The sequence below is a fragment of the Plectropomus leopardus genome, chromosome 16, assembly GCF_026936395.1.
Source record: "Plectropomus leopardus strain MGB_pleo_1.0 chromosome 16, ASM2693639v1, whole genome shotgun sequence".
Taxonomy (NCBI): Eukaryota; Metazoa; Chordata; class Actinopteri; order Perciformes; family Serranidae; genus Plectropomus; species Plectropomus leopardus.
In genome coordinates, this window is record NC_142191.1 from 2,496,919 (window position 1) to 2,515,666 (window position 18,748).

Here is an 18,748-nt window from a genome sequence, read left to right on the forward strand (position 1 = left end):
TATTTGTTGAAAAGCAATAAAAAAAAAGTAAATTACGATAAGAGTGCCACAGGTTCAGTCTGAGCACATTCTCGTCTGACACCATCCAGCCGTGTTCTGGGTGGACGTGAAAGGTGGAGTTCGTAGAGAGAGTGGGCTGTTGTATCAAAGTTAGCCAACCAAAGGCAGAGCAGGGCGGGTCATGTATCACCTTAGGTAGAAAAAAATGTTGCTACCTGAACCCTGCCGTACTCTGTCCCTCCATCTCCATTGTCTTTAGTCTCTCCTCTCCTCTCCTCTCCTCTCCTCTCCTCTCAGAGATAAGATCTCCCTCAATGGCAAACTTTGGGAGACATCTTAAAGATCCCCACTGTCACTTCAGTTTAATGCAGCCCTGTGGGCTCTCAGTACAAACACACACACTCGGCCTCCCACTAATAACAGGGGCAGGGAGAGGCAGCCTGGATCCGAGGACTCGTAAACACACTTCTTTCTCTCCCAACAATTCTCTTTGATCTTTATCAAACAAAACAGTTTCCTCGGTGTATTTTGTGCTTCCATCTCTCGACTTGAACATGCTGCAGTGCACTTTTCCCACTTCGATTTCCCCACCCATAAATAAAATGAGAGCACATTTGGATTTCCTGACTGTGGGCTTTCAGTGGGCCGATCGCTGCCACGTCTGTCAGATCCATTAATTCACAAGTGTGCGAGCAAGTTCTGCTTTAACCGTTTCTTGGGGCCAACTGTTTATACCTCAAAACACTCCATTTGCATATCTAATCAAATGTATTTTTAGCCACATGCTGGGATGGCAGACATGCATAAGTTATGTTTTTTGAAGGGTCTAAACGGATCGACAACAGCAGCAAAACTTCCCTCTGCTGAGACACGCAGCTTCTTCGAGTGTTTAACCAAAAACCAGTTCAAGCTTTCCTGTTAAGGGTTCCCACTTCCTGTGTTCGCACAAAAAAAAAAATCATGTCCTTCAGTTTCTGGATCCCATGGTCCATAATGATCTGATCTCTGTCTCCCATAGGCGGGCCGTTGCTATGGCAACCTGATGACGCTCTGTGGAAGGACGGGAGGGAGAAAAGGGAGGGAGGTGCAGGGAGATGAGGAAGAAGGTAGCTGCACCGAAGATTCGGTAAGTTTGAGAGGATGACTCACTCGGTTCGAAATACAAAAAAAAAAAGGAGAAGAGTGTTTGTCACAGTTACAGTCCTCATTTGTGCTTCACACCGAAAGGAAGTTAAGAAACTATTTTGACAATGGATGAGTGTGAGTGTGAGTGTGAGTGTGTGTGTGTGTGTGTTTTCTGTGTGTGTGAATAAGCTTGGATGATTTTCACACACATACACTATAAAGGAAGTGCTCTTAAAGGCAGCTGAACTTGACGTTGACAACATTAAAATAATAATTTATTATGAGAACAAACAGGTGAGACAGAGCTCAGACATGTGATCATGTGCAGAGGACACGTCCCCCTCCATCCTGCGTCTATAACAGCTCCGACACCCTTGCATGGCTCTCTGCTCCTGCCCTGCTGTTGCCATAGCGACCACTCCAGTACAGACTCAAAACAACTTACTGACTAAAAAAACCCTGCATTTTACCTTTTGGATGTTAACTGCTCTAAATGAGCCACAGACGGATGGAACGGCAGCCGTCTGCACGTTTTTCTTCTTAGTTAAAGACAGTGTTGTCTGTAGCAGAGAGGTTTGCACGCTCTGCAAGTTTGTGCTGTGATGAGATTATGTTTATGGCATCTTGACAGTGATGAGCTTCCAATGTGCAGTTTTCCTGCAATGAAAACACAATGGTTACATATAAGGTTTGATAATTTTGTGTGAGATTTTTCTCCTTATTGTGGTGGTAGGAGTGTGTGCAATTCAAAATAGAATTTGCTGACAGACAAGTTATGGCAGCGTAATGCATTCACTTGAGGAAAAAATATTTGCCCTCTTTTTCTGATTATCTCAGAATTGTTATGTAAAGTTATGCCATGTTTGTCTAATTTAATGAGATTTATTATGAGAAGTTTTCATGAAAAAAAATACTCTGTTTCTCTGATTTTATGAGATCTAAGAGGATCACATGAGATTATTATCTCATAAGAGAAGTTTTCATCGAAAAAAAATCTGTCTTTGTGCTAGCTTTTCTGAATTTATGAGATAATTATCTTGCTATTCTGAGAAAAATCAGCTTATTATTAATCTCCTGTATTTTATTTATTATCAGAATTTGGAGGTAGTTTTTATAGAAAAAACATGCGCTTGTTTTTCTGAATTAAGGAGAGGAGAATTCCATCAATTCTCAATCAACAACATTATCTCGTTAATTCAGAAAAACAAAAACAGATTGTTTTTAAACCTTTCACAAATTCTGAGATTATGATCTTGTTTATCAGAAAAAAAAGATCTTTTAAAATGAAAACTGTCCTAGAATTCTTGATAAAGTTTGGAAAACAGAGACTGTTTTATTATTGAAGGCATTCAGCTTCCATATAGTTTTTTTTTTCTTTTCTTAGGTGGAGGATTCTTCTTTATTGTCTTTCTTAAATAAACAGCATACATTTTTGCTTTTCTTGTTTTTAAAATAATTGTGCCTAGAATGTAGGCTTTTTAGGCTTTAAGAAAACAAAATCAAAGATGCAATATAGGCCAAAAATGCGTGTGAATGGTCCTGTCCAGACCATAGACGATCTTTGATTGTACCTTCCGTACACAATAGCATTCTTTCAGTGAAGCTGACCGGCGCTAGGACCGGGGGCGGGCTCCGGGGGAAGTCCTCTGCTGCTGGCGGGGCAACAAGGCACACAAACACACACACACAGGCTGCACACACTTACACACACACACACACGTATACACACACATACACAAACACACACTTCCACACACTCCGCGAGCTCTTCTCCGACAGAGGAGAGAGAGCGCGAGCGCAGAGAGGGATAAACAGAGAGCGAGCGAGACTATAGGAACGCGGCGGCTCGTGTGTGTGTGTGCGCGCGTGGTGTGTGTGTGAAGGTACGCTCGCTGCTCGGCGGCAGAAACGACTGGCGGGGCGGATATGGAGGAGCAGGGGAAAAACGGTGGGAACTGACCGAGCACCGAGACGAAGAGAGAGAGAGGGAGGACGGACGGACAGCCACGGAAGGAAGGAAGGAAGGAAGGAAGGCAGGAAGGAAGGAAGGGAGGAAGGAGGGGAGAAGTGTGACAGAGGACTGCGAAGACGTCTGGAGCACACCAGGATCCTAAGGTGACTTTAGGGGGGCTTTCACGCGGATCTGTGTGTGTGTGCGGGGTGTTGACATGTGCTGCGTGGCTCTGAGTGTGTGCCTATATATACATCTGTGTGTGTGTGTGTGCGAGCGTGTGTGTGTGTGTTTAGGGTTGTTTTTCCACGAGCTAAAAAGAGGCCAAAGTGTGTAAAGCGAGCTGAGCTGACCGCTGCAAACTGGAGTGAAGGGATCAAAAGGAGTGGATACTTTTTTTTTAGGGTAACGGCGTGAACCCATTCCAACACACACACACACACACACATGCACACACACTTCTCAGGTACTTGAAGTTGAGCTACAGAAAAAAAGAGGTCCATTTTCACCCTCCTTCTCATGCATTGTGTGTGTGTGTGTGTGTGTGTGTGTGTGTGCAGAGTTTCCAGTGCACACACACTCTTGGGCTGCAAAATCACATAATGCATTTTCTCACTTGATAGTAGCAGCTTCTTCTCGTGTGTGTGCGTACGTGTATGTGTGTGTGTGTGTGTGTGCCATATACGGCAAACAGGTTGAGGGGAGGCAGATCTGATCAGACGCACAGCAACAGAGGAGAGAGCGTGGCACAGGCTGAGCAGCAGCACATTGGATTACACACAGACGACTACACACACACACACACACACACACACACATACACACACAAGCTCAGTGGCCAGCAGAACAGCTGGGAGAAATGTGTGTGTGAGTGTGTGTGTGTGTGTGTCAGAGAGAGCCTGAGAGCAGTTAATGCACGCCGCTGCACGTGCAGAACTGTTTGCTTTTATATTATCTTTTGCTACTGAGCACTGTAAATATGTGTGTGAAAGACAGACGCCGCATGTGTGTGTGTGTGTGTGTGTATGTGTCTGGAGACAGGAGGTGGAGGAGGGTTAAGGGGGGGTGGGTGGTGGAATCAGATGACCGAGAATAAAGCAGATGAGGAGATTAATCCGAGGGATGAGACGGGAGAGGAAGCAAGGGATGATGGAGGAGACGGAGCGGAGGAGACGGGGGCTGACATGCTCTCTCCAGGAGTGCTCGGAGTGCTGCTCATTCATAATTCACCTCCATGCCAAACGTTCATTCACATATTGACCCCCCATGGCTGCGCTCAATGGAGTTCTCGCCCCTCCACCTCTGCCTGTCTCTCAATGGACACCCCTGTGGCGTGACGTTCAGTTGGCCCGCTTCTTTTCCACTTTAGAGACTTTTTTTTTGGTCCGTTACAGCTCTTTTTCACTCGTGGGCTCTTGATGTGAGATTGAATTGTGTAAATTGAATATTGAATTCAGACTCCACCCCAGACACAGATAATTGGTATGGATGGCTCAGTGGGTTAGTGCTCTCAGAACAACTGTTGTTGGTCTGATTCCCTCAACGCAGCTAAAACAGTCCATAATGGATCTATAATTCATGTGTGAATGAATTCAACAGTCTGTGTTTTGAATAAAAGCACAGACGCCGGCGCATGATTTATTCAGCGTAAATACTCAAAAGTGGCTGCTTTAATATTTCTGATTGTATTGGCCGTGCCTGGAGCTGCACTGTAACCCACCGCTGTGCTCTGGTCAGCTGTGGCCCATCAGCCATATGGCAGAGCGTCTGAAATGCACAGTCAGAAAATTAAAAAAACTGTGCTGCAGAAGTGCATTTAGTTCTTAAAGGTAAACACGAAATCAGCAAAAGTGATAATATCCTGACTTCTCTTACGTAGATGTGATAACTCAGTGAAAAGAGCACACAGAAGAGTCAGTGTTGACACTGAATTTATGCATTTCAGTTGTAAAGGTTCACCTTTGTCTTGTGCAGGGGAATTTAATGAAGTACATTTATTCAAGTACTGTACTTGAGTACAAAGGTGAGATTCTTGTTGTGTACTATTTTTATTTTATCCCACTTTCTGCTTAAAATCACTACATCTCAGAGGGAAATACTGTACTTTTTACTCCATTACGTGTATTTGACAGCTTTAGTTAGTAGTTACTTTTCAAAATAAGACATTTGTTTTGTTTGTTTTGGGTTCAGATACTCAGTTTTGTTGTGAGATACACGGCTGTTAAAGGTGCCAATGTCTTGTTAAGAATACTTGGTTTTGTTGCCGTCCACTACATGTATTTGACAGCCTCAATTACACGTGACTTTTCAGATGAATGTTTTTGTCTATTTTGGGTTCAGACTCCTGGTTTTGTGGTGAGAAACACAGCTGCTAAATGTGCCGACATCGCGTTAACAAGAACTGGTTTTGTTGGCAGAAAGTGGTTGATAAATGTCCCCACGTTTTGTTAAAAATATGCGGTTTTCTCATCAGAAATGTCTTGTTAAAAACACTTTGTTTTGCTGCCGTCCACTCCATTTATTTGACAGCTTTACTTTCGAGTGACCCCTGAAACATGGCTGTTGAATGTCCCGGCATCTCGTCAAAAATACCTGATTTTGTCCCCGCCTTGTTAATTTTTTTTACATAAAACGTACATTTTGCTGATCTTGCATACTTGTGTGTAGGTTAGGATATGAATGCAGGACTTTTACTTGTAACATTACATTTTTACAGTGCAGTATTGGTACTTTTACTCAAGTAAGGGATCTGAGTACTTGCTCCACTTCTGTTTTTTTGGTCTTAGTAGTAGAATAAGTTTTGTTTCCTAAAGCTGCTGTAAAGATTCGGCCACTAAGAGTTACTTCTGTCTCAGTACATGACGGAGCCGCACTGCCGTTGTCCAGGGTTTGATTCCCACTGGATTTAACCGCACTAAATATAGTTAAACTAATTAAAGGCAGCGTCCACCTCTCCACCCCCCCAAATGAAAAAAATTATTATAGCCACATCAGTCATTAAAGGAGCTGAATCTGACAGTCAGAGCATTAATATAGCAGCTAACAGCTATTAGCTATGTTAGGATACAGCGGAGTATTGGCGTCCTGAGCAGAGAATGAAGTCATGCTCCCTCTGTGTGTTATATTGAGTTCCTCTGTCCTTTGTTGCGGTTGACAGTCCGTCTGCGCTCGCCTGTTAATGCAAGTGAGTTCCTGTGTGTGTGCATCTCACTGAGCGGATGTCCATTAATCCTCAAATAGCGCAAATTTGAATTGTGAATATAAAATACGCCTAATAGAAACACAACAATTTAGAAAAAAAACTCCCACATATTGCAAAAAAATGTTTACACTCGCATGAGGCAGTATTTCAGGTGATTATAAAAAGTCATATCTCTGAAAACTGCAATGGAAACACTTTTTAGTCTTTTCTAGGTCACGTGATGCTGTGTCTATGAGCTTGTCAGTAGGAACTGGCTCCCTCATGATGCAGCAGGAGCTACAAGAGCTGTTATTGCATCACATAACTCTGAGAAAGGTGAGCAGATCAAGTTTTGAATCCACAATTCCTCTGTGAAATCGTGGACTGTCAGCTCCCAGAAATCCCTCATACATGGACGCTCCCGCGTATAAGGGGCTCGCCTTTCCATCATGGCTCCATAACACGCCTACGTAGCCTTGGATTGGAAATAATGACGGCTAGTGCGTTGGCTGCAATAGAAATAAAGCTGCTGATGTTCTGAACATCCATCGCCATGGTAACAGTGATGTTATCACTCAGTGGAAACACAGTCACCTCGCAATTCTGTGTTATCGGCATTTCGAAAATATTGCTGAAGTTCTGTGGAAATCTGTAATGAAACCCACATACTGGCTAGCCAGTTGACGTTGCTATGTCCTGCACTCATGGCAGTTACCACAGATAACGCCGTCTGATCCACGGTGACAGAACGGCTCAACGTGGAAGCACAACGTCCACCCTCCAGTTTTAATGCAACTTAGCCTGCTAGCCATGTAATCGCAGGGCTGTGTTTGAAATCACAAACGAATGTACCGTTCACGTTAGGTATGACGTCAAATTGAGTATGCAGTGCATTACAATCGCATAGTATGGGGATTTGGTGTACCCGAAAAAGCTCAGATATGACTTGAGCTAAAGGGACGCTCTCATCCGTCCCACAGTGCATTTCATCTCTTCAGACTGTGCAACAGTGAAAATTTTGAACCTGCTGACATGTCAATTTGTCTAAGAAATAAACATGATAAACAAATTATCAAGAAAACAGGCAGAATTAGAAAAATACAGCCATACTCCTCCTGAGTTCAAGTTTCTGTTTTTAACCAAACTTAGATGAGCTTAATACTCTTTTAACTCGAAGTGAAACACACTGGCAGCAACAAGTAAAACTTTACAAATTCAAAGTTAGTCTTAACATTTTTCCAATAATCACTAATCTGATTCAATCGAAATAAACTCTTAATTCATACAGAGTAAGACGTGACGTGTTCATGCTTTTTAGAGGCAGACCTTTAAATTAATAAAACAAAATGAGAAATTGCCTCAAAAATACCCAAATTATACCAACTAGTAATGCACTCAGCCAATCGCCGATAGCCAACTTATTTTTGTTTAATTTGTCCAACCATAGCATTATGTTACTCTGTGCTTCCGAACACAGCTGATATCTACTTTCTTAATTCTGCCGACAACGCTCTGATTGTTTGACTGCACAACAACAGACCTTTTTGAATTACTGAACAAAATAGACATTTGATTCGGAGATTCAGAGATTCAGAGGACAGGAACCAGGCCACGAATATTGGTCATTCAACATGCAGACACATTTGCGTCTTAGCTGTAGTACCAAGTGGAGTGCAGTTCTTCTAATGGCCACTAGAGGCTGACTCCAAGAGCAATGAATTTACATAACTTACCCATTAGGGTTGCATTGGTACTATATTTTCACAGTACGATAACTGTCTTGGAAAATATCACATTTTTTAGGTGTACGTATTTCACAATTATTATTATTATTATCATATACAATGAACCTTAAAGGAATAAAACAGCAGGGGTTTTATTTTGGTGCAGCAAATGCTTTATATTAATTGAAACTTGAAACCATTATTAAATGTTCAGGTCATGATAGATGGCCACTGCAACTACTATATGCACCTGTTTAAATTAATGCAAATATGCTCACTTCTGGCACAACAAATCCAGCTTCTGGGCCACATAGGTGATGTCACAGTGGCCATGTGCATTATTTTATTTAATTGTTTTATTGTCTGTTAGTAGTAGTAGTAGCGTGGCTACCTCATGTGACCCTCACTTTCTGGGTCGTAGCCTTTAATAGTCTGACAGAGAGGTGTAAGACATTTGGATCCACATTACAGATGTTGAATTATGCTGCACAGGAGGAACTTTAGATACGGGAATGATTAGCAAACGACCGATTTGCTGTCAGTTAATTTCTTGTAAATTTTGATAGGTGACCTTTGCCTTTCATGCACTGATTCATGTGTTAAAAAAGCGAGAGAGTTAAAATCAAAGTTTTAAATTGCAGTAGAAACACAGCCGGCTAAAGTGGCCAAAGAGGCTCAGAAGAACAACGCTCGTCTGTATCCCCCAGGTTATTATTGTCTTCAATAGGCCTCCTGCTGATTTGAAATGGACTCATTGTCCACAGTGATGGGCACCTCAGCTCAATTAGCCTCCCTCCACTTAGGCGTGCTGAGCTTTTGCGGGTCGCGTCCTCACACACAGCCGACACACAGAGGAGCGAGCACGCGCACCATCACGCACGGAAAGACGTCAGCGGGTGTAAAAATAGATTTTATAAATGGGGGGAAAAAGTGTTTTATGTTTACAAGCGGTGATGTCATGTTTGGTTGAGATCCATCGCTGACGAATCGGAGGGCAGCTGTGGCGAGTATCAGCCTGTTTAGCTTTGGCTCGGCTAACTGGCGCTCTTTTTTCTTTTTTCTTTTTGGTGCTTTTAAAGGAGCTAGTTCAAGTAGTTGCAGTCTGTGTGTGTCTCCGTCTTCGTGTGTGTATGTGTGTGTGTTGTTTTCAGCGGCGGAGGCATGCACACAGTGACGCTGCTCCGGTTGCCAGGCAACACAGGAACGTGGGTGGAAGGATTTCCTGTCCTTAGGAAGCTTTGTTTATAAGTGGGGGGGGGAGTGTGTATGTATATGTGTGTGTGTGTGTGTGTGTGTGTGTGTGTGTGTGTGTGTGTGTGTGTGTGTGTGTGTGTGTGTGTGTAGATTTCAGTGTGTATTTCAACAGTATGCTTGAGTGCTTGTGTGCTTTTAATGCACTCTGCGCCTCAAGTAAAAGTGCGAGAGAAAAGTCACTTAAGACACACACACAGCACTCTGTGTATACTCTTTGCACACAGAGAAAAAGGAAAAAAAGGCCCTTTCTAGTCTGTTGAGTTGGATTTGCGTTGCATAACTGTGTTTGCAGCGCTCTGTCTCCTCCTCTTCTACCCAAACACTCATGTCACAGCCGCCGCGCTCACGCCAGGCCGCCTCCCGCTAATGATGTCATCAGCATGCCTCATTTTATGTCTCCTCTCACACATGAGATTGCAATTATGTGTTCTTGCCCTGCATGTAATCACACAAAAAACACACACAGCATGCCTGTCCTGCAGGCGTTGGACCCCTGTGATTACGTAATGGACGCTGACTGAATGGGGTGACGTCAGCTTGGCTCTCTCTGACTGTCCTGTCTTTCTGGCTAGCTACAGTGATGTCATAAGTGGAGGCAGCCATACACTGTGTGTGTGTCTGTGTGTCTGTGTGTGTGTGTGTGTGTGTGTGTGTGTGTGTGTGTGTGTGTGTGTGTGTGTGTGTGTGTGTGTGTGTGTGTGTGTGTGTGTGTGTGTGTGTGTGTGTGTTGGCATGCATGTGTGGAGACAAAAATGACCTCAGGAGCCATCTGATTTATATAATGTGTTTACTCCTCCTCCTCTTTCCCCCTCTTCCTTCCCCTTAAAGTGGAAAGACTTCACAGCTAAAAGATACTTTATTGTTTTAAGGAACGTTAAAGGACGCTCCTTCACCGCACGCGCACACACACACACACACACACACACACTCTGTAGCGGCCCACTGAGAGCGGCTCCTATTTGAAATGAATATCCCAGTGTCTCGCAACTGGTAACTCCATCGCCTTGTTGCCCTCCGTCTGCGACTGTCTGACCTTTGTTGATTCTCATCCCAAGACTCGCCAACAATCACAGGCAGGCAGCGAATGAAAGGAGATGCTGCTGGGTCGTCTCCGCAGATACTGTACGTGCCAGTTCTTATTTTAGCAAGAGAAAACACAGCGTCATGGAGAAAGAGGAGCGATTTGGTGGTTGGCCTTCTCCAGCTCTCGACAAAAATATCTGTTTTTAGCTCGCCGTTTGAGCTACGGGGTTTTAAGCACAGAGGAAGAGTGCTCTATTTGTGTCTTGAGTTGAATAGGCCGCCTGTTGTGTTCTCCGTGCATTGCGGTCGCGGCTCTGAACATCAGCCATCGAACGTTTGGATGGGAGAACTGGGAGCTTTTAACAGACCTGAGCACACACACACACAAAAAGACGCACAGACACACTTTGTCTTTCCGCCGTCTTCTCCCACTTTCTCTCTCTCTAACCTCAAACCCCAAACCAAAGGGAAATCACACCACACAGTGACTTAACAGCTTACGAGCTGAGCAGCAACACACACACACGCGCGCGCGCGCGCACACACACACACACACACACACACAAATACACAAATGATATAAATACACACGCATAAACTCAAAATATGCAGAGTTTCCTAATAAACTGATTAGTATTACTTCAACCTCACTAAGACCAAACCACAAACAGTCCAATGTACATTCCACTAACCGCACACACAACAGCTCACCACTGCACAGGATCATTTGTACAAACATACGCACACACGCATAAGCAAACACAAAAACAAAAACCCACATATATATTTTAGACCCAGCCCAGTCGCCAGAAGAAAATGTTGGCATTGTGCGTTTCTACAAAACAAAAATACGGTACTTCTGAACATTTCATGTTAGCGTTCCTATGAGCTGATTTTGTCACTGGGAGGTGGAGGGGATGGTGTGACGCCTGCCAAGATGCAGACAACAACGCTGTTTTTTAGCAAGTTTGTGTTTCCGGCTGCTTTTAAGGCACGAAGTATGGATTTTGTTGCAACCCATTCATGCTTTTCCAGTGATGCTCTTTAGTCATTAAATGTGGGTGTTTTTGTAGCAGCCTATCAGCGGCTTTTCAGGCTCCAAATGCAGGTGTTTTGTAGTGACCCATCTGTGTGTTTCTAGCAGCTTTACAGGCACCAAACATCGTTTTGTAGCAACCCATTGGTGTTTTCCCAGTGGCTTTTTAGAGTCCAAAGGCGGGTGTTTTGTAGCATTCTGTCTGTGATTTTCCACTGGCCTTTTAGGCTCCAAATGTGAGTGTTTTGTAGCGACCTGTTGGTTTTTCAAGCAGTTTTTTAGCAACCGAACATGGATGTTTTGTAGCAACTCATCAGTGTTCCTCCTGTAGCCATTTAGGCTCCAAACACAGGTGTTTTGTATCGACCTGTCAGTGTTTGTGCAGCAGCATTGTAGGCTTCAAATGTGGGTGTTTGTAGCAAACCAATTGTGTTTTTCCAGTGGCCTTTTAGGCTGCCCCCATTTTCTCAGCAATTTCTGTGTTTTGTAGCAACCCATCAGTTTTGTTCCAGTGGGCTTCAAATGTCATTGTTTTGTAGCCACCTGTTGGTGTTATTTCAGGGGCTTTTTAGGCTCCAAACATGGTTGTTTTGTAGCGACCCAGTGGTGTTTTTCCAGTAGAGATATTGTTGTTGTTTTTTTTAACCAAGATATTGCTGTTTCCTGTCTGGGTTTTGCTCTCTAAACCAGGTGTGAAATCAAAACACAACTTTTTTCAAACCATAAAATGTATTTATTTATTTTTTGTGCCTAAATCTAACCACATGTTAACCACAGAAACGGAAACTTAAAGATTAAACATATTCGTGGTTTGCAGAAACTTAAACTGACAGCCTTTTTTCTGGCCTTCGGGTTGTTAGACCGTAACATCACAAACAAATCGTAGATGCCCTCCAAATGATGCCTGAACTTCCCTTCAACAAGTTACAGTTGGACAAAGATACACAACTACCGTAATTATATACATCACCGCACACACACACACACACACACACACACACACACACACACACACACACACACACAGGCTCACCCCCCCACCCCCCAGCAGTCTTAGGGCCTTAGTCAGCGTCTGTGTGTCCATGCGTGGGCCTGTTCCCTGGCAGTGTGAGGGGAAAAAATACCTTCCCATATGATGTAAACACCAAAGTCCCTCCGTGTGTGTGTGTGTGTGTGTGTGTGTGTGTGTGTGTGTGTGTGTGTGTGACTGGCATTCTCCGAGATAGGATTCGCTCTCTGTGACAGTTTACCAAATTATTCCACAACACTGTGCAGTTTCTTTTTAAAGATAAGTTTCTCTGCCATCTCTGCTTTGTTCCACTGCACACAGTGGAAAGAGACGGCGGAGAAAGAGGGGCTGACATGTGACATCACCAAACTAAACGAAGGAGTAAGGTAAAAGCAGAGGCCGCTGCTTTTAACTCAATTTTTAAAAATGCCTTTATTGATTTTGTGATGGTTTTAGAGCATGCAGCACTTTCTTTAGAGTAAATTCAAGCCGGTGAACTTTATTATTTCTTACTGTTTTGAAGAAGATGTGATTATTGAGTCTTCAGGAGGCCCCTCAGTCTTTGTTTTCATACATAAATCAGATATTAAATGTGTGATTGTGTGAGTGCACATATGATAACATGTCAGTCTGACTGTACTTATATTGTGGCAGATAAGGCAAAGAGTATTTTAACCGAAAGAACAGGAAAACAATAAGCATGAATGTGACCAACTCAGTAGCATCAGATTTGCTGCTCGATGCAAATATTGGACTATTTGTTCCTTTTTTTTCCATTGCGAGGTTTAAAGTTTAAACGAGGTTCAGTGTGAAAGTGGCATTCTGATTTTTTGCGTTAAGCCAGATGTCAGTTGCATCTCCATGGTCAAACCAGCCTGTTTCTTAAATTTTAGAGTGCCCCCGTATTCTAACCTTCATGGTAAATGCACTGAAATGTGATTGCGTTTGTTCTTTAAAATAAGGTATCAACACAGAGTACATACAAAATACATTTTTGGAAATAAGATTAATTTAATATTTTCAGAGCAGATATAAAACATGTCACATCTATTCTGTATAAATTAAGAAACCCCAGTAAATTGTGAGGAAAATTACTTTAATCTTTGATTTTGGGTTGCTGGAAAAACATCTTGACGATGATTAAATTTCAATTAAGAAAACCTCTGACTTCAGACACACTCAAAATCAAGCCTTTTTACTGTATCAATTTGGAAAACTGCCAGAATTATAGTTCCACAACATTCAGTGCGAAAAACATTTAACACAAAACTGACTCCATCCAATTAAATGAGAGTTTTTTTCACACAAGGTTCAAGTCCATGTCAACATGTCCTCGGTCCAGTAGGACAGGTGCATTTTTACCAAAAGACAGTGCTTTATTCATCGTCCACAGAACGCAGACCCTCCTTCTCAGCCCGCTGTTTATGTTTTGAATCTCCGCTGTGCACAAAGAGAGCGAGGCAGAGAGGACAGGAGTCTTGTTCCTGTGATAACCTATAAAGAATTCAGCACACAGATGGGCTGAGCTACCTGCAGTCCTGATGAAACACTTTTTATCCTGGTGTGTTTTTAGTCCCAGTTTACTGTTACTGTGTTCTGGGTTTGGTTAATGTTGTCCGCAGAGGTTTGCTGTACAGGTTACAGGAAAACAGTGGAGTGTGAATACCCAACTGGCCAAATTTGGACAAATATTTATAATGTGCAGCGGCTTTGGGTCGTTTTCTGTCGACTACAGGTGATGCTTCAAGTTCTTTTTAGTCAAAATATAGTATAAAAATATAAAATTTTGGACTGACTGTCTAAGTTAGGATACTTCTTTATTTATGTGACAATGCATGAATTTAGCTTAAATGAACTGCGTCAGGCTCTGTTGGGTTTGCACGTAAAAAAACCGAATCCCCGTCGGGTTCGGGTTGGACTCAGTTACTGCTCTTTTGGACTCAGGTTTAGACATGAAGACATGAATATTTGGGTCCAGCCCCAATATTTACGTGCATATGAAGAACCACATGCATTTCTGTTATCCCAGAACAAATGGTCTGCAACGAAGCCGACTGTTGCGTCACCTCATGTCGTCTGTGTCGCAGCCAGAAAGTTGCAGGTGAACTCACCACAAAGTCTGCAACCAGCAGAAAAGTGGAATTACACCGTCTGGGTCGGTCACATAATGCTCAAAAACTTTTTCCCATTGACTGACGTCAGGAAAGAGACTGCTGTAAATCAGTAAATAATTTTTTTTTTTTTTTTTTAGACCATTATTTAAGCTAGCGAAGCACTAAACCGCAAGTCAGTTGCCCCGCTGGTGGAAGTTACCTGCTCGGGCACACTTAGCTGCTGTAAGTCTGTAGTGCACATGTCTCATGGGACAGTAGAAGACAGTAAAAGATCTTTTTTTGCTTTGTGTGCCAGTGAGCAGCTCTCATAGGAATGAACAGGGCTCAGCCTCCATGGCTGTATCCAGACTTTCCTAATGCATCCATCCAGCACGTAGCCGTCGTCTGTAATTAATCTGAAAAGGGAAACCGTCTTTATGCTTGTTATCGAGAACGCATTAGTGTTTACACTGTAAAAGATATGTAGTCAAATGCATGCTAGACCTCTTTGGCTGCTGGTTTGAGTTATCGGATCACAATGCATCTTGATGGTCGTTTACACTTGTGTTTTGTGCTTCTAATCAGAAGACCCAAAATGCATTTTAATGCCATGTATAAAGCGGCTCTGTATGTCTCCTCCTTAATTATCTGTTTTACACCCAAAAGCCCCCGAAGCTGCAAATGTTCCCACTATTCTGCTGCTAACTGTTCCCTTTGGTTTAACTTTGGAGCGCCAACAGAAGCTCAAGAGTTATCGTGATCTGTAACGAAGCATTCAACACGTTTCCTGCACAAACTGCAAAAACAAACTGACCGCCACCGTTTTTATCACTACAGTCAGATCAGGCCGAAGGAGACCAAACTGGAAATTATATTCACGGTGTGTTTGTTGCTAGGCAACTTTGTCACAATACCCCTGTGACCTTCCGACCCTGCCAAGTATGGTGTTACTGTCCCCGTCTCGCACTCGTATGCGTGTGTGCGTATGTGTGTGTTATCTGAGACGATGGTGAGGCTGCCGCATAGCAACTGAGAACAGCTGTGATTTCACTGTGGTTTGGATGAGCGTGCGTGTGTGTGTGTGTGTGTGTGTGTGTGTGTGTGTGTGTGTGTGTGTGTGTGTGTGTGTGTGTGTGTAAGAGTGTGTGTTTAAGCCGCCGTCACTGTTCATCTATGCACACACCCACAACAACATAATATGGCACACTGTCACTTCCACAGTGTGATAGAGGCATAGACTCAATCAGCCAAAATGCAACCACCACCCCCCCTACACACACTCACACACACACACACACACACACGCTCAACCCTGTTGTCAAATCCGAAAATAGAGAGCAGAGGGAGCGACGGAGCAGTCATTTCCCTGAAGATCCATTCATGTAAAATACTGTTATTCAAACCTCCCTCCCCCTTATTCAATAGTCTTATTCATCTCTCTCTTGACTGCAAAACCAAACACGCCTTGTCTTCTGCTTCCCGGCAAGAGCCTTTGTGCCCGAATACACGCCATCTCCTGTGTGTGTGTGTGTGTGTGTGTGCGCGCGCGCGCGTGTGTTTTCTGCGCTCCTCTCCATAAGAGGAATGTCCTTGGCCTGTCCGACCTGCATGCTCCCACTGAGCCCTCCGTCAAACACCTGGGGCGGGTTCTCCTTGTGCCGCTGCAGCCAATCCGCAGCGCTGGCAGTTAATGACATCAGTTAGCGGCGGATCTTCAGGACCGGCCCCTCGAGGTGATTCGTCGGGGAGAGAGAGTGCTCTTATTGTTATGATGATTAAGTGTTATATGAAGGGCTATCAGAGGAGAGCCCCTTAATGAAAGTGGAGCGCGGAGAGGCAGAGGCGGCGGAGCTGTGGAGAGCGGCACAGGGAGGCAGGAGAGAAGGGGAGAATGAGGAGAGTTTAAGGTGCGGAGAGGACAGAGCAGGAGGGAGCTGAATATTCAGCAGCTGTGTCCAGACTTGCTGACTCCGGGTGTTCATGCTCTGAATTCACCATGAGAGGTGCGCAGGAAAACCGCTGTAAAAAAGAGCCAAAGGGGAAGAAAGCAGAGAAAGAGAGAACAAGTGCATGTATGCGTTAAATGCATACAAATGTGTGTGGGTTTTTGGGGCTGTTTTTATGTGTGCAGGAATTCAAGAGTGTGTTTGTGTGCGAGTGGAGTTTCCCTCGCCGTTTGGTGAAAGAGTGGAACGCCCTGCCTCAGAGGAAAATTCCATCCTCAGCTGCTCCTACGCTGTTGTAAATCATCAGGCCGGGATGTCCAACACGTTCTGTTATTTTGTGAATAAGCTGCTGTCATTTGGCTGTTTGTTGTATCCACTTTCCCGCAGTTACTACACTTCCCACAATGCCTCTTGACACCTTGCTCATTACCCCACCTGAGAATGTGCTTTAACTTGTTGCAGGATTTATTTTCCTCTCCAGAAAAAAAGCCACGCTGGCTTCACACCAAACAAATTTTCAAGCAATTTCACTGTTGCCAACAAATTTCCAGTGTCAGAATCAAACCCTGAGAGAATTTTAGATTTGTGGCGCGATCCTTTGATCTCAATCATTTGGGGTTTAGGTGTGCATAAAACTCAGTTTGAGCTGTCTTAACCCTTTAAAACCAGGAACCACATCACTTTACTTGTGCTGCTTTCAGACGCCTTCACGGCTTGCTTTCCTTTGAAAACATGGGGAAAAAATGGCAATGGACTTGGTGAGAAGTTTTCTGCAAACTGCAAGAAGTTAGACGATTTAGAAAAGTATTTTTAGGAAACAATAGAAAGAAGTTAGTATTATCTTAATTATATATATTTTTTTAAAAATTAGTGAATTTTTTATGCAATTTTTTTAACAGGTCATTTTTTTTTTTTTTTTTACTATTTTCCTTAGTTTTTATTTTGTTTTAATTTATTTATTTATGAATTTAGGGAATTTGTAGGATTTTGAGATGTTTCTAGGATTATACAACTTTTCTTTGATTTTAGGATGTTTCTTGGATTTTAGGACATTTCTTGGATTTAAGGGATGTTTCTTGGATTTAAGGGATGTTTCTTGGATTTTTAGACATTTCTAGGACTTTAGGACATTTGTCGGATTTCAGGACATTTCTATGATTTTAAGACATTAGGGTCTTAGCTAGGAGCTCTGTCAGGAGTCGCAGGGGATCCTCGTCTGGCACTTTTTGTGATTACCAAGCTCTGTTTTGATGCTGTCTGGTGAACTTTGGTACTTTATGGATACTAAAACTCCAAAAATGATTCCCGGTGTGAATCACTTTATTTTTATTGTGCATTAGAAAATGTTTAGGGGCCCCCTGGCACTGCATGGGGGCGCAGATTTGAGCTGCGGGCCAGAAATTGAGTATCAGTGGTCTATACTGGGCATTACTTGCCCCCTGTAAACATAGTGTTGTGGTTGCATTGCATTATGGTCTACCATGAATCCTCACACAGGTGAAAATGTGTAAGCCTCCTCCTCCTGGATGGATCGCTCCCTGTGTGAGTGCGTGTCGTTGCTATTTGATCTCGTAAAGCAGAGCCCAGAAACCATCACTAAACAACAAAATGGGACCAGACTTCCTTCAGGTTTATGTGTTTAAAGGTGGATTTTTCATTTGAGTGGCTTCCAGCGCACCTAAAAATATTTCATTAGTATGGGCTCCACTGGAGAGCTGAAGTGTCTGATTGTGTTTCACAGGCTTTTCCAGCCTCACAAGAACACGGTTATGGAGGAAACACTCGACAACTTTTATTTGCCTGCTGTCTCGTTGATGGTTTGTCTCAATGCTGCGGTTCGTTTTTTTTTCTGTGACTGAAATCAACTTTGGCTCTGGGGCTTTTAAACTGAAAAAATGAACCTCACTGCAAGTTTGACTGCTACTAGTGCACAAGTAATTTACAGTTTTCATGCAATATGTTAGCACACTTGTTTTCAGTCCCACTCTGTGTATAGAAGGATGTATGTTTTCATCTAAAACAGTGAGTTAAATGAGCAGGTGAAGTTTAAGATGAGGCTAAAACAGGAAACTTGTGCAGTGAGGCGTTTACATGTTGTCAGCCAGCGACCCGGCGAATAGAGTGACTGCTCAGAGACACACCCTCTTTACAGAGTTATTGATGTGTTCACTTCAAGAAGAATTGCTCACTAAATTATTTTTCTTGTGCTGTACACATAATCACAGATGATGTGGTTAGTCTCCTTTTTTGTGTGCAAAAATCAGCTTTTTTTTATCAAAAAGAGCTGCTAGATTTGGACGTTCAGTTCAGTCGAATTCCCTCAAAAGGACGTCATGATGTCATGATGGCGACGGCAGCACATGTAGATGCAGCAGCCGTTAGCTCCACACATCCTTGTTACTTTTT

The 18,748-nt window shown here is 43.2% G+C and overlaps 1 protein-coding gene across 3 annotated transcripts in view; it reads left to right on the plus strand.

The window, feature by feature from the left end:
- Positions 1 to 18,748, plus strand: part of LOC121955296 (forkhead box protein N3) — a 119,605-nt gene that overhangs the window by 31,027 nt on the left and 69,830 nt on the right. Inside the window, exon 4 of one of the 3 annotated variants that reach the window (XM_088089350.1) lies at positions 1,019 to 1,126. The gene's annotated coding sequence lies outside the window, so the exon portion shown is untranslated. Of the gene's footprint in view, positions 1 to 1,018; positions 1,127 to 2,810; positions 3,241 to 12,627; positions 12,690 to 18,748 lie in introns of those variants that run through there. The other 2 variants (XM_042503177.2, XM_088089351.1) reach the window with 2 other exon arrangements.